Raw genomic sequence first — 16,801 nt, 5'->3', positions numbered from 1 at the left:
ATAGTTTGTGAAATTAAACATTTCTCGTTGTTAGTGTGTTTTTTAGTTAGCTTAGACAGCCATTATGAAAGTATATGTACGTAGCCTAAAATGTATAAGAAGCCATAAAACGATTTGCCAGGGGAACAAATAATAGATTAATGATATCAAAGATCGTCCGTTAGATATAGCCTACACAAGACTAATTAAATCCCATGTTTAACCACTCCACTAGACTAGAGACAACCAGCGGCAAATGTCAACAGCTCTAGCCGAGGTAAGGCTGTTCCAGGCGGGCTACATAGCGCTGAGCGCCCGGTGATCCCTTGGATCTCACAACTCCGCAAACATCAGATCAAAATTTTAAATAGGCGCTATCTATATACACAAACAACATATTTGAGATTAAAACAACTACATTCTCGACTGAAAAACTCTTAAAACTACATTTCGTGACACAATAACAGTAGTATTTTTAAATTTCGTGGTCTTTCTCCTCTGCTATTGACGCAACTTGAGATTACAGTGGGATTTAGCATTCTACATAAAGCAACCACATAATAACACAAAAACAGCTCACGTTAGCCCGGACCAGAGCCATTCTGAAATTCTCTCTATGTCTCTGGCCCGGACTCATCACACCGGCTCAGTCTCACACAAAGCCCGCCCTTTTACCCATATATGGATTGGCCAGAAGGTGGGCGGGGTTAGGATTTCCCAAGATTTTATACTCAGCAGCGTCTGATATCAAGAAATAACACACCGCTTTCTACATTAGAATTCAACCAAGCCATGTAATAAACTGTGATAATGTGAGAAATGTTGAAGGTGTCTGAATACTGTATATAGTTTTATAAAGTATAACTGCTTTAGTTTGGTGCTGCTGCTGAAAGTGGACCAGTGAAATAAACTAATAGATCAGTTTGAATAGATATAGAATAGATTTTGTTGGGACTGATAACATGTGCTTTGACTCTGTCTGATATATGGACTATGACTGGATTATACTTGTAAATAAACTGCGTTTGGATCCTCACTCTCTGAATGCTGTGTTTCCACCGTCAAATCATTACAACAGAAACTCTTTGACTTCCCCTGCTTTATGAAGCTCATCATCACTGAATTACTGAATTTATTAAAGTGAACATGTTTATATCATGTGTGACTCTCAATCAAACTCAGTTATTCAGTAACTGACAGAGACTCGTGTGTGTGATGATCCTCATGTCTGTTCATAAACTGCAGGAACACACATGGATTTGGTGTAAAATTTGGGGATTAACAGCGACGTTTCACTCCAACTACAGTACAAATATTCTCAAAGTCTCACAGCAGATATTCAGATTCATATACTTAAGTTGGTATTGTAGAACTTTTGAGAATTGAATTGAATGATATCATTTTTAACATATTGTAGAAGATCAAATATTATGAAAAAGACTGATTTTCTTTCACTTCAGTGATTGTGTTTTGTGTCTGTTAATGAGTGACTGTCTTCAGGGAAATGATGTGGAGTGTGTTTGCATATTGATCAGATCTTCAGTGTGTGAGAGTGTTTATAGTGCTGTGAGTTTAACACTTCATCACTGACACACACAACAATCTTCATCAACATGACCTTCATCATCATCTTCATCTGGACTCTCACAGCGTTTGCTCAAGGTTTGTGGAGCACAAGTTTGATATTAATTCATTTCTTCAAGTATATTGTCAAAGTTTTGAGTGTATTTTCTTCTTGTTGTGTTTCAGAGTGTAGAGGACAGATCACCGTCACTCAGAGTCCCTCAATAACAGCAGAACAACCAGGAGGAACTGTGAATATCAAATGTAAAACCAGCAGAGATGTGCAGAGATGGAGTGATGGGGGTGAAGATTTAGCCTGGTACTTACAGAAACCTGGAGAAGCTCCTAAACTCCTGATATATTTTACAAACCGCCTCCAGTCAGGAACTCCATCTAGATTCAGTGGCAGTGGATCTAACAGTGATTTCACTCTGACCATCAGTGGAGTCCAGACTGAAGATGCTGGACATTATTACTGTCAGAGTTTCCATTGCAGAACAGATTCTGATAATTATTGTGTGGGTGATCGTGTGTTCACACAGTGATAAAGAGTCGTACATAAACCTCCGTCAGTCAGAGTCACAGTGACTGAACTGAAACTGCAGCTGCTCAAAGGAGGATCTGAAATAACATTGTCACACTTGCATCTGAAATAAAACCATCTAAATTAATCTGACACTCTTAATAATTATAGAGTTCAGAAAGAGATTTTGTGCTCTTATAGATCAGAGACACATTTGAGATCGGAGTGATTTCAGTTTGCCCTAGTTGCCTCCTTTTATTAATAATAGATCTTAATTTTAATAAAAGTCATGGTTATTTCATTTGAGTATCCCATCCTAACATGTAATTTGTTTACTATTCACTGTATTCTGCAGACAGTAAGAGTTTTATATTAGCTTGCAGTTTTAATTGTAGCTCTGATCAACAGTTCAGTTTAGACACGCCTCTCCCTCCTCTGCACCAATCAGACGCCTCTGATAAGAACGAGCAAAAAAATAATTTTAATTTTGTGCTTTTAACTGATTTTTAATTGAACATGTATTCACAAAACTATGAGAAGGTATAAACTGGCAGCTGACGATAACATGACCTGATAAACCTCAGTGTAAACTGATGAATATGAACAAACCCGTTAAAATGGTGAGAAAAATGGAACAGGATAAACTATTTCAGCAGGAATTACAGAAACCTGGAGAAACTCCTGAACTCCTGATCTATTATACAAACCTCCTCAACAGTGAAACTGAGCGAGTTAAACTCATATTTCATCATCAGGAGTGATTGTGTTTCTCAATAGAGAAGATGTTCATCGTTTTTAAGAGTTTGATTTTCCTGTAATACCAGAAACACTTAAAATAACTATTAAGCATAAAAACATGTAGAAAATGTTTTCTTTTTTTACATTTTTAAATGTAGACTTGGTATTTAATGAACAAAATAAGTGGATCGATACTCAGAGCTGGAGTCGAGTCTCGTGACAGAAGCAGATCCTCCATCATCACACACAGATGTGTTTAACCTGCAGCTTTAGTGCTGGATTTTACAGAGACTCTTTCTGCGAGTTTCATCGTTACGCGACAAGAGACTGAATTGAGTGTAGAGCTGCTCCTTCATATTCAACTACTCTTTAGTCGACTAGAAGAGGCTTCGTCAACTAAAAAGTTCATTTGTCGGTTAGGCTAGTCGCAGAAAAAAAAACTTGTTGTGAAGTCACTCAGTCTGTGACGGACAGATCATTACCGGCGGTTCTCTGTAGTTTGCCGGTGCGCTTGAGCGCTGATTAGCCGATGTATTATATATCGTCACCTTCCTAAAATAATTGCCCAAGTCATTTTTTCAGGTTTCTCAGAAACACAAAAAACTTAAAACCAACTTCAGAGGTTGAGTAGATTTTCATTCTTCTTGATGCAGCTGCCATCTTGAAAAGCTTGTAAAATTGCCTAAGTCTCATTGTCTTTTGACTTAGGCAAAATAAAACGGCCTAAGTCACACTCTTGACATCGGCCATTATACTACATGGGCAGAATTGCTTGATCTGTTCAACTGAGGATGAGGGCGATTTTACCAGAGGTGGCCAGCATCATGAGGAGATAACTTATGCAAAAAAAAAATCATTTTTGTCAAAAAATTACTTGGCCAATAATTTTATGAAGGTGACTATATAGGAAATTAATAATTCACTTATTATGATTTATTTGGCTTATTACAGTTTTTACCAAATGCTTACACACAAAGGGCCCTATCTTGCACCCAGCGCAATTGACTTTGTACACTGACGCATGTATCATTCCTATTTTGCACCCGCGCAAAGCGCGCTTTTCCCTCCACAGAAGCACGTCGCTAAACTAGGGAATGAACTTGCGCTCCCTGGGCGGTTCAGCGCAAAAAAGGAGGCGTGTTCCGGCGCAAACGTTCCTTCATGCTATTTTGCAGGTTTAGAAAACAATTGCGCCACTAACCAGGAAAAAATAGTTTAAAGTCAGTGGCGCGTTGCGCATGTTATTCATATGCTATTTTAAGGGCGCATGCTTGGCCCTAATCAATGTAGCGTGTGCACAACGCGCATACACTTTGATTCTCTCATCTACACAGAAGCAGCAGTTTTCATTTTTGCAAATCATACATTATTATGATAGATAGATAGATAGATAGATAGATAGATAGATAGATAGATAGATAGATACATAGACAATTTATTATAAAAGCATACATCTAGCTTACACATTTACCCATATTATCATACACCTTTTTAACCGAAGTTAATTTGGGTGGGTTTCTCCATCCCCAACGTCCCTGACGAGAGCGTTGCTCTCCTTGGCTGTGAACCGCTCCTGGCGCGCGTCTGGCAAATCCGCCGTTATAATAGGAATCCGCTTTAGAACAAAGCGCGTCTGCTCTTAAAGGGAATGTGAGATGACGCTCTGATTGGTTTATTTCACGTTACGCCCAAACCACACCTATGAATAATGAAGCTCTTCAGACCAACCCATTTTAGATTTGCGCCTGGCGCAAGAGTCATTTATCCCGCTGGGAAAATAGCAACAGCGCCAAGACCCACCCACAAAGTTACTTGCGCTTTGCGCTTTGACACTTGCGTTTCAGATCGTTAAAATAGGGCCCAAAATCTTTTCATGTCACACGATTTTTGAAACCTCTCACTCAAAGTGCAAAACTACATGCCAAATCTTCAAAACCATAAGCTATTTCTCAGCCTTTGACTCAGTTTTCAATTGCATAAAACACTTTTTGCAAAACACTACACACAATTCTCTACCAAAAACACAAAGATCTATCAGGAAGTGACTTGCTTTCCTTTTCCAAACACAACCAATCAAAATGCTACACTTATTCACCAGGTCACACAGACACACTCCTCACATGTGCAAACACTAATTGCTTAACTGATCACTAACCAATCACTGCTTTACTGTAGTATAGGCCTAAATAGGTCAAAGGTCAGATGATCTGTTTTGAACAATGGATTCCTGGGACCCCCCCCCCATCTAGTGTATGATATATATACACTAGATGTCGCCTTTGCTACGGCAGTTCATTGGAACGAATGCCGTAGGCAAGGCGGCATCTATTCTAGTGTATATATCTATGCACCAGTCTGCGCACATGTCACACAGCAGGATGCGCGAGCGCCCTCAGATCACTTGGACGTGGTTGTGTACAAGAGTTAAAAAACGATATAAATACTGTTCCTTTTCTCACACAAACCACTCGTTTCGTGTCTTAGGCCATAAATGTGTACTTACGATGAGGAATTGTTTAATTTGGACGATGGGGAATTGTTTTAATTTGGACTCTGTGCATGCTCTTTGAGACAGTGACCATAGACCTGCATTATATGACTGACAGACAAGAACGGTTTGACCTAAAAATATCAAAATTGAAACTACTGCGGAAAAAAAGACACCTACATCTGGGATGCCCTTGAGGTAAGCTAAAACATACCAAAATTTAATTTCAAAGTGAACTATCCCTTTAAGCAGGATCAAATTACACTTAGAAAGATCGCTAAACATCAACTACACCACAAACGTGGTCTAACTTAGCGCTGTTGGGATACAGTGTAACAATCTGTGATATTAACAATATACATAGAAGGAAAACTTACTTTGTCACACACTTTCTCTTGCACAACACTGCACATGAATGCCTGCACGTGATATAATCCCTCAACTGGAGTAGCCTTAGTGAATAGGCAATTACACTGAGTCCGTACGTGCTGAGAACGCTGTACTACGTTATTTGCGTACAACGCAACTTAAAATGTCACACACATAGCCAACTTAATATTTAAAGGGAGAGAATTCACAACAAATATACATGTGCGATTAGTCGACTAATCGCTTAAATAAACAACTAGCCAACTAGTTGACTTGCGTCCCAATTCAGAGTCTGGATCCTTCAAAGGCCGTGAAGGTCGGACAGAGTGTTAAATGGGAAATGTGAGTGTTGTTTCACGGGAAATGAAGACGCATTTGAAGGAGCCTTTGAACTGAGACAGACTTCGTCGCGCCGCGGTGAGGCAATCGGCCTTTGAAGGATGAAGTCTCTGAATCGGTAGAAAGAACTGAAAGAAGCGCTGAAATCACACACTCTCTCTCGTAGGTACTTATTTTGATTTTAGTAATTACTTCACGGCCGCTAAAAAAGTCAGTTCTATATAGTATAAATGAGTGTGTGTGTGTGTGTGTGTGTGTGTGTGTGTAATCCAGACGTACTACATTCGCCATGTTGTCATTATCATGTGATCTACCAGCGTCAGTTGCATCTCTTCACTGTCATTCACAGATCCTCTCCTGTGGCCTCATGGGATAGTAAAGTGTCCATCGTATCACACTTCAGGATCTCTCCAAAAGTAGTCGGACATCCGAGTACTTTTTGCTTTTATGAGTATTGTCAATTCGGACATACTTCTTTTGTCACATACTGTTTTTTGCCTACTATATAGAAGGGAAGATGTGATTTCGGATGCAGACATTAACTTTATCATCGGATTAAAAACACTGATTCATTCAGGAACTATTGTGAAAGTGACATATAAGGCCAAGTGTGGAAACCCATACTCAGAGTTTGTCCTCTGCATTAAACCTATCTGACTCTCTCTAACTATTAGGCCACGATTGTGTTTCTCAGAGTCGCACTGGTTTGTTTTACTGTGGTTTCGTTTGGAAATATTTCAGTTAGCCGTAACTTTCAGTTAGTAAATAATACTGGCAATATAAATGACTAAAATGTAAAGTACTTAATAATAGATCCTTGTTCATTAAACTGTTGTATCAAAGCAATATCACACTCACACTCAGAAAATATCAACTGACATGTTGGTCTGATATTCAGAAAATATTGCTTTATAAGAATTAAGGATCATATTAACATGTGAACTCATGAAATATTTTGTGAAGTCTCAATGAAACGGCACATTAAACTAAACTCTGTGACTCCTGAAGCGTTTGCATAGAGTGTGTTTTACATGAGCGACACACGCTTCAGTGCTCTGCATGTGTTTATAACTCTGTCAAACATCAAACATGATCAACAACTGTTTTTCACTAGAACTGAACCTTCAACCTACAAAAATGACTTTCATCCCCATATTGATCTGGACGCTGGCAGTGTTATGTCGAGGTTTGTGTCAGTCAAGATTACAAACGTTATTCACTCATTATCTTTATGTGTGTCGTGAAGATATAAGGTTGTAAAAGTGTGTGTGATTTCTAATCTTTCTCTCTTGTCAGAATCTGTTGGGCAGGAGACAGTGACTCAAACTCCCTCAGAGCTGCTCTCTCAAACTGGACAATCAGTCGCTGTAACCTGTATATTTAACAGAGATCCAGACGTTCTGAACTGGTACTTACAGAAACCTGGAGAAGCTCCTAAACTCCTGATTTATTATGTAAACACCCTCCAGTCAGGAACTCCATCTAGATTCAGTGGCAGTGGATCTAAAAGAGATTTCACTCTGACCATCAGAGGAGTCCAGACTGAAGATGCTGGACATTATTACTGTCAGAGTTTACACGTCATCAACAGTAATAATGTGTTCACACAGTGATAAAGAGTCGTACAAAAACCTCCGTCAGTCAGAGTCACAGTGACTGAACTGAAACTGCAGCTGCTCAAACACACACATACACACACTCAACAGAAACACAAAAAATAACTTAATATCAATTCTTCAGCACTTCATTAATATTACTGAACATAATAAGAAATTATTTTGATTCTTTTAGATAATTGTTGGTTTATCTATTCTCATACGGTTGTTCATGTATTTTTATAAAGCATGTTATTTTTCCTTCCTAATCATACACTCATACTGTAAAGTGAATCATAAACATGTTGTTGCTTGAATAGATTATTAATCATCTTCCATCAAGTCGCTGTTTAGATCATCATGTACATGAGTCACAGATGAACTGATTCAGCTTATTCCCATGTTGATGAGGAGCTTATGGAGGTTTTGACTCGTGCTGTTGCTAAATTAAATATTGACTGGCCAGCAGATGAAGTTGAGAGTGAATCAAATCGAAAGAGTTTATTAGATGAAAGATATTTACCATCTAAATCACGACCTCCTCGTCGGGAGCTTCTGTTTTTTCCCGATCTCCACACCGAGGTGTCGAGATCGTGGAATAAACCAGTGTCATTCAGAGTACATAATCCACAGACAGCTAACTATAGTAAAATAAAAGATATTTCTCACTATGGTTATTTGACAATGCCTCCGGCGGAAGAGACGCTCGCGAGCCATCTCTCCCCCGAGACAGCGTCATCTCTGAAAGCCCTGACGTTACCCACCAAGCCATTAAAAGCTACATCTTCGCTGGTGGGTAAAGCATATTCGGCAGCAGGTCAAGCCGTGGCATGCTTACATACTATGTCTATTTTACAAGCATACCAGGCTGACCTGCTGAAAGACATGGACAATTGTGAGGAAGTCAGCGCTGACGCAATTCGAGAATTGCGTCGCGCAACAGATCTATCTCTCCAGGCCACCAAGGAGACGGCCAAATCTGTGGGTCGATCTATGGCAGCCCTGGTGGCCACGGAACGTCATTTGTGGTTAAATCTTTCAGATATAAAAGATAAAGATAGGTCTGTTCTTCTGGACGCGCCGATTTCGCCTACAAGTCTGTTCGGTGACGCTATAAATTGTGTCGTCGATAGGTTTCAAGAAACGAAAAAACAATCTGCGGCGCTCCAGAGGTTTCTTCCTCGCCGGTCCAATGTCCCCGAGACTGCTGTTCGTATTGTTAAATCTGAGCAGTCTCGGCTGTCTACAAGCTCCTCACAGCAGCACAGAGTGCAACAAAAGCAGAGCGTCGCCGCTCAGGCTCCTCCACAACCTGGGGAGTCTGGGGGGCGGTCGCAGTCCAAGCCTGTTAGGGGTAGACAGGATCTGAGGACCGTCATCTCTAAGAGAGCTTGAACTAAGAAGAAGTCCTGACGCCAAGGCTGTCTGAGGGTTGTCCCCTCCGGGGAGGGACGGTTTCGGTGCCCTCTGGGGGGCGATTCTCCGAGGAGAGTTGCAGCGCTGCCACTTCGGTTGTTCCCTGCTGGTTTGCCGTTTCAGGGCACCGAAATGACTGTTCAACCAAATCCAGAGGCCAGTCTCGAGAGACTGGTTCCCTTAGCGGAATTTCTGGAAGCGTGGAAACTTCTACCAAATATTTCGCAGTGGGTCCTGAATGTAATAGAAAAGGGTTACAGAATTCAGTTCGGTTCTCGTCCGCCCAGATTTCAAGGAGTACTTCCCACAGTGGTGAACTCCGAGCAGGCTCTGGTTATGGAACAAGAAGTACTGACGGTTCTAAAAAAAGGGGCTATAGAAAGGGTTTCTCCTCCCAGCAGAGAGTCAGGGTTTTACACCCGTTATTTCATTGTTCCAAAAAAGGATGGGGGGTTACGTCCTATTCTAGATCTGCGTCAATTAAACAGCAGAGTTCAGAAACTCAAGTTCAGAATGCTTACGCTCAAACAGATTGTGTCACAGATTCAGTCCAAGGACTGGTTTGTCACAATAGACTTGAAGGACGCGTACTTCCATGTATCTATCCATCCTCATCACAGGAAGTTCCTGAGGTTTGCTTTCGGTACCAGTATCGGGTTCTTCCCTTCAGCCTAGGTTTATCACCCCACACCTTTACAAAATGCGTGGATGCAGCTCTGGCTCCTCTGAGACTCCAGGGCATTCGCATATTAAACTATCTAGACGATTGGTTGATTCTAGCTCAGTCCGAGCAGATGGCAGTTCGGCATCGAGATGTCGTTCTGTCTCACATAAAGAGGTTGGGGTTGCGGCTCAACGCCAAGAAGAGTGTGCTCCTCCCAGCTCAGAGGACCACTTTTTTAGGTGTAATTTGGGATTCAACATTAATGCAAGCACGTCTGTCTCCTGCACGCATTTCTGCGATTCTCACAGCCGTAAAGGGGGTAAAACTAGGCCAGTCACTCACTGTGAAACAGTTTCAGAGACTGTTGGGGCTCATGGCAGCTGCGTCCAACGTAATCACTTTTGGCCTTCTGTACATGAGACCTCTCAGGACCAAGGGGTTTTCTCCGAGGGGAAATCCATTTCGCACGATCAATGTCATGTGGCGATGCCTTCGTGCCTTGGTCATGTGGAAGAAACCTTGGTTCCTCGCCCAGGGCCCAGTGCTGGGGGCTTCTTGTCGACGCGTAACGCTTTCGACGGATGCTTCCCTCACGGGATGGGGGGCGGTCATGAGTGGCCGCTCGGCGAAAGGTCTTTGGCAGGACCATCAACGTTCTTGGCACATAAATCGGCTAGAAATGATGGCGGTATTCCGAGCTCTCAAATACTTCCTGCCAGACCTGAGAGGGCGCCATGTGCTTGTCCGCACGGACAACACATCGGTGGTCTCCTATATCAACCATCAAGGGGGTCTGAGGTCACGTCATTTATGCAGGCAGGCCCATCAGATCCTCCTATGGGCCCAGGGGAAATTACTGTCACTGAGGGCGGTATATATTCCGGGGTCTGGGAGTGGATATCCTTTCGAGGCAGGGGCTGAGGCCCAGGGAGTGGAGACTTCACCCCGAGGTGGTGGAGCTCCTTTGGGAGAAATTTGGTCAAGCTCAAGTCGATCTGTTTGCATCATCAGAGACGTCACATTGTCCCATGTGGTTCTCCCTAACGCACCCAGCTCCTCTCGGACTGGATGCGATGGTGCAGGTGTGGCCGAGGTTACACCTGTATGCTTTTCCCCCAATATCAATGCTTCCGGGTGTTCTGGAGAGGGTTCGCCGGGAAGGGGTCCGGCTTGCTTCTTAGTGTGCGCAAGGACTTCACACAGAACGAGCATTTGGCATTATGGCGTAGTGGGTATGGGGTTCCCACTGCGTCTCAAACGCAGCTCGAGTTCCCTTGAAAGGGAACGTCTCAGGTTACGTATGTAACCCTGGTTCCCTGATAGGGAACGAGACGCTGCGTTCGCCTGCCATACTTCCTGCATGCCCTGACCGACTTGCTTCAGGCTTTTCAGAAGCTAGCGCGATCTGTTTCAGGGGGTGCTTTATAGTTTCCTGGTCGATGACGTCACCCGCCTATGACGTCTCGTCTTTCAATTGGACTGATTATACACGTGCTTCACGACGCAATCACGCAGGGCGTTCCCACCGCGTCTCAAACGCAGCGTCTTTTTCCCTATCAGGGAACCAGGGTTACATACGTAACCTGAGACGTTATTCTTACAAGATAAAATACTGCTGTTGTACTGAGATCAGTGTTTATGGGCTAGAGACATTTGGGTTTTTAGGATATATGATTTTATTTTATTTGAATATGAGACTTTGAATGTATCAGCTATTATTTTAATATGTGGATAGTTTACTGAAATTATGAAATATGGAATATCTTTCCTATGTATTTTATAGGCGCATTGCACTCTGTGAATTAGTTTGTGAATTTCAGTTCTAAATGCATTGTGAATAAGAAATAAATCTTTCTTGAAAATAATCAAAAACCTATGAATCGTGAATTGATCAGATCAACATCTACATTTACTCCTCTAGTCCAGTCACACGTGATCTACCAGTGAAGAGTCTCATTACGTTATATAAGTCACACAAGTCATATAAACTACCACTCAAACTTCATAACGGTCTCATCCCTCCATCAGCAGAAGTGAAACTGCTCCAGTTCAGAGCGTTGAACCAGTAAAAGAGTGAAACTGTGAGTTTGAGGTGTAAATCTCATTTGCATTGTCAGGTTTAGTGATTGTGATGGTCTCAGAATAGAGCAGATCATGTTCAAACCCCAAGAGCTTCATTTCACAATTAGGGGAGGCCGGTGTTGGGTCAGTTTGACACATCAGAAAGAGCTATGGTGATGTCATCAGTATCACACACCGCATCACCTCACAGGAGAAGTGTCATGTGACTGTGATCAACGTTGTACGTTTTATGACCAAAAACGATTTTTCAGGAGGAAAAGTAAAAAATGTCATCAAGATTATTTTTTGCTGAACAATCATTGTATTGTAGATATATTTGACTTTAATAATCTAAAGGAGATATTTCTCTAGTTTAATTTGATGCTTTACGCTCATGCTAACTTCAAACTCACATGCTAAAACAGTTAGCTATGTTACGGCTGTTTGCAGTGAGGATAGTTTTAACAGTTAATTAAAAAATTACAACCAAACCCTGAAGATGATTCCAGTTATCAGTCACATTCCCTGTTAAGACAAAATCATGTGAGTTTTTTGTTGCGCATTGAGGGATTTATGAATATGTTTCCATTATAGTTTATGTGCATGTTCATGTGCATCAGATAAAAACATTATCTCCTCAATTGAGCACATACGATTTTTTTAGAACATTTGGTAACACTTTATATTACGACCCGCAAACAACTGCGTAAGTAAACCGAAATTACGGTGTACGTTTCTGTAATTATAGTGTACTTCCATGTAGGTATAAGGGAACAATATGTAAAGTTTTGGGTAATAAAGGGGTACAACCAGATATACAAGCAAATTATTTATAATGTAATTATTTTAAAACTAACAGGTACCTATTCTGTTAATATATTCCAGGCAAAAATTGTACGTCTGTTGTATATAAAAGTTATCACATTTCTGGCAAAATATGTTCTTTTGCAATGTAGTTACAGGGTAATTTTGACATCTGTGGGTTGTAAATTAAACGTACCATGTAGTACTTAGTACTTACCTTATCACATATTGCAACGAAACTTAAATGTCAGGGCAAATATACTGTGGAATTAAAAGTACCTTTCTCTGTAATTACTGTGCAAATAGTGTTGTTTCGTATTGTTACATAGTAAGTAGTGTTTGTTACCCGTTTCAACTGTGTAGTTACAGGGTAAATCCAACATTAAACCAGTATGCTGAAACAGACAAAACTAGCTTTACCATTAGCATTATCAACAAATTTCTAAATTAGTACTTGTAAAAGAACAGTAGCACAATTAAACCAAAAACATTTATTAGAACAAGTTTAACAATAAACAATCACAATGTTGAAATGACACCAACACTGTACAAACTGTAAACAGAACAGAAATAATCTTGAAATCACACTGTACAAAGTATATAAATAACAATAATCGCCAACAGTTGAACAGAGAAAACAAACAATTGGTTTAAACAAATTGTACACACAAAAAAAAAAAAATCAATGCCGAAACTTATTTTTTATAGGTAGCAGTTTATTTTCACCGCTCTTCCGCAGGAGTTACACTTACCCTGTAACTACACAGAACAAGGGGGTAACAAGCACTACTTTAATTTACAGCCCGCAGGAGTTACACTTACCCTGTAAATACACAGTTGAAACAGGTAACAAACACTACTTACTATGTAACAATACGAAACAACACTATTTGCACAGTAATTACAGAAAAAGGTACTCTTATTAAAAAAATAAAATAAAAAAACTTTTAATTACACAGTAAGGTAAGTACTAAGTACTACATGGTACGTTCTAAATTAAAATCATAGCACAAACTAATTTTTTTGGCTTAACGTTAAGTAGTTTAGTAAGAAAAGCCAATAAATTCATACAGCCATATATATATATACATATATATATATATATATATATATATATATATATATATATATATATATAAGTTTAATTTACAACCCACAGATGTCAAAATTACCCTGTAACTACACTGCACAAGAACATATTTTGCCAGAAATGTGATAAAAACTTTTATATACAACAGACGTACAATTTTTGCCTGGAATATATTAACAGAATAGGTACCTGTTAGTTTTAAAATAATTACATTATAAATAATTTGCTTGTATATCTGGTTGTACCCCTTTATTACCCAAAACTTAATTATTGTTCCCTTATACATACACGGAGGTACACTATAATTACAGAAACGTACACCGTAATTTCGGTTTACTTACGCAGTTGTTTGCGGGTCGTAATATAAAGTGTTACCGAACATTTTTAGAATTGATGTTCATCTCGGCATTTCCATCCAATGGTTTTTTTATGTGATAGTCAATCCCAAAATTCACATAAAATAGGAGGATGGCAACATAGCTAGTGACTGAACTGTTGTGTGACAGGAATTGAGAACACACACATGATCACACACACAAACACACACACAGCAGTTGTTTTTGTGCTAAATTTGAAGTCCTTAAAAAATATAATACATGACTTTATTAAAAACTGATTATTCTTTGTTCTTCAATAACATTATCTCATACGTTTAGATTGTGTGGATCTTATTTCAGCAAATTATCTCTCATTGTTCCATCGATCCCCAGCCTGAGTTACAACAGGACAGGGTTATGTCTCAACAACAACCTCTTTGTGTTTGACAATAACTCACATAATCTGTGATTGTGTTGTACATGTCCAAGTGAGTTATATTTCTAGCAGACAAATGTGGAAACCATGCCTCAAATTTTGAGAGATAAAGAACAAACAAACACTGAGTTACCGATGCTCAAACAACAGGAGTTTCTCTCCTCCGTCTCTCTGCTGAACGCAGCTGTTCTCCACTATTACAGTCAATCAAGAACATTTAGTGTCTTCATCAAATCACTCATTATTGTGTTTTAGCTCAGCCCAAAATAATGCAACAAGTAAATAAACATCTATACAAAGCTGTTGCACAAACATAATGTGAGGGACTGTCTTCAGTGAAATGATGTGGAGTGTGTTTGCATATTGATCAGATCTTCAGTGTGTGAGAGTGTTTATAATGCTGTGAGTTTAACACTTCATCACTGACACACACAACAATCTTCATCAACATGACCTTCATCTTCATCTGGACACTGTTATACTGCTTTATACTACAAGGTGAACAGATTATATTCTAAATAAATCATTTAAATAATATTTTTTTAAGACAGCTTTAAATTGACTGATAAATGAATAAACTTTATGGACTGATTAATGATTTGTTTTTCAGGCTGTAGATCTCAGATCACAGTGACTCCTGTGAAACCTGCCAAACCAGGAGAAACTGTAGAGATGAGCTGTAAACTCAGTGATGATACACCCTGCAACCCAGCATGTGTGTTCTGGTACTTACAGAAACCTGGAGAAGCTCCTAAACTCCTGATTCGTTATGTAAAAACCCTCCAGTCAGGAACTCCATCTAGATTCAGTGGCAGTGGATCTAACAGTGATTTCACTCTGACCATCAGTGGAGTCCAGACTGAAGATGCTGGACATTATTACTGTCAGAGTTATCACAGTGGTACAAAAACGTACTCGGTTACCTAATGTAACCTCGGTTCTCTCTAGAAGAGGGAACGAGTATTGCGTAAGTTGCTTACGCTACGGGAAAGTTCTCTTTCTTCGAGATCTGAAGCCAAAAAATTATCCTTAATTTTGTATTTATTGTCAACGCAGTGCGGCAGCCAGCAGACCATGGCAGGCTACATTAGCGTGCTCATTGGCTGCCTCAGCGGCAACTGCTTAAGCCTATCAGTGAGCTCCGTGTGACAACGCGCCCTCCACACCCCTCTAACCGTCAGGATGGGTGTGGTCAGCGTGTATATAAGGAAGGCTCACGGGCTGAGAATCTGGTTTTCACAGTCTGAAGAGCAAAAGCTTGTGGTGCGACACGGCAGGTTACGCAATACTCGTTCCCTCTTCTAGAGAGAACCGAGGTTACATTAGGTAACCGAGTACGTTCTCTTACGAGAGGTTCTCTCGTATTGCGTAAGTTGCTTACGCTACGGGAACCCATTGTCAATGCCGTGCGTGCCGAGCATCCAATGCATGAGTCCCAGGGAACCGGGGAAAAAACACATGCTGGAGCTGGTGGCCAGTCGGAGAAACGGGCCAGCACATGTAACAAGCACTTCATATAACAAAGCGGCACCGCAGGTGGAACCGAGGGGGGCCGCGGGGGATTCATCCGTCTGGCTCCTCTGAGGAAACGGATAATAAGCTCGTTCCTTCCTATTGCACGGCTGTGCGTTGTCTCTGCGAATGCTGCAATAGGTGCCACATACACTTTGAGCGTGGAAGGGGACGTGCCCTTGTCCAACACCTCTTGTAGGAAGGAGAGCACCCGTGGAACCCCACATGTACGTGGATCCAAGTTCTTAGTAGCGCACCATTTAGAGAACACAGACCATTTAGACGCATAGAGCCGCCTCGTGGAGGGAGCTCTAGACTGCGTGATCGTGTTTATGACCCCTTCTGGCAGGTCAACAGGTATCCGTTGATTATCCACGCATGCAGAGACCAGCGCTCTGGATGGGGATGCCAGATTGATCCACCGGCTTGAGAGAGGAGGTCCTTTCTCACCTGCATCGGCCATGGGGCTAAGTGCGACAGCCTCACTAGCTCTGGGTACCAGATTTGGTTCTCCCATCGCGGGGCTATAAGAAGCACTGGGTGGTGCGTTTCCCTGATCCTCGTGATGACCTGTGGTAACAGGGAGATCAGAGGGAAAGCGTACAGCGGGAGGCTGGGCCAGGTTTGGGCTATATTGATATACCTGACCGTCGAAGGCGAATCTCAAGAATGGCCTGTGACGGGGTATTATCTGGATCTGAAAGTACGCGTCTTTCAGATCGAGAGAGATAAACCAGTCCCTCGGGCGAATCTGCGCGAGGATCTGCCTGGTTGTGAGCATTTTGAACGGTCTTCTCATAAGAGCTTTGTTCAAATATCTCAGATCCAAAATCGGTCTGAGAGCTCCGTCCTTCTTGGGAACGAGGAAATAACGGCTGTAAAAGCCTGACTCGCCCATAGAAGGGGG

The 16,801-nt window shown here is 41.1% G+C and overlaps 1 gene segment (V, D, J or C); it reads left to right on the top strand.

Moving 5' to 3' along the window:
- The first annotated feature begins 1,451 nt into the window (after window positions 1–1,451).
- Window positions 1,452–2,308, top strand: LOC311075652 (Ig kappa chain V region 3368-like). The segment is given in 2 exons: window positions 1,452–1,641; window positions 1,729–2,308.
- The last annotated feature ends 14,493 nt before the right edge of the window (window positions 2,309–16,801 follow it).

Source organism: Abramis brama (assembly GCF_963993115.1).
Source record: "Abramis brama genome assembly, chromosome: 24".
Classification (NCBI taxonomy): Eukaryota; Metazoa; Chordata; class Actinopteri; order Cypriniformes; family Leuciscidae; genus Abramis; species Abramis brama.
This window is presented reverse-complemented; position numbering and strand designations above follow the sequence as displayed.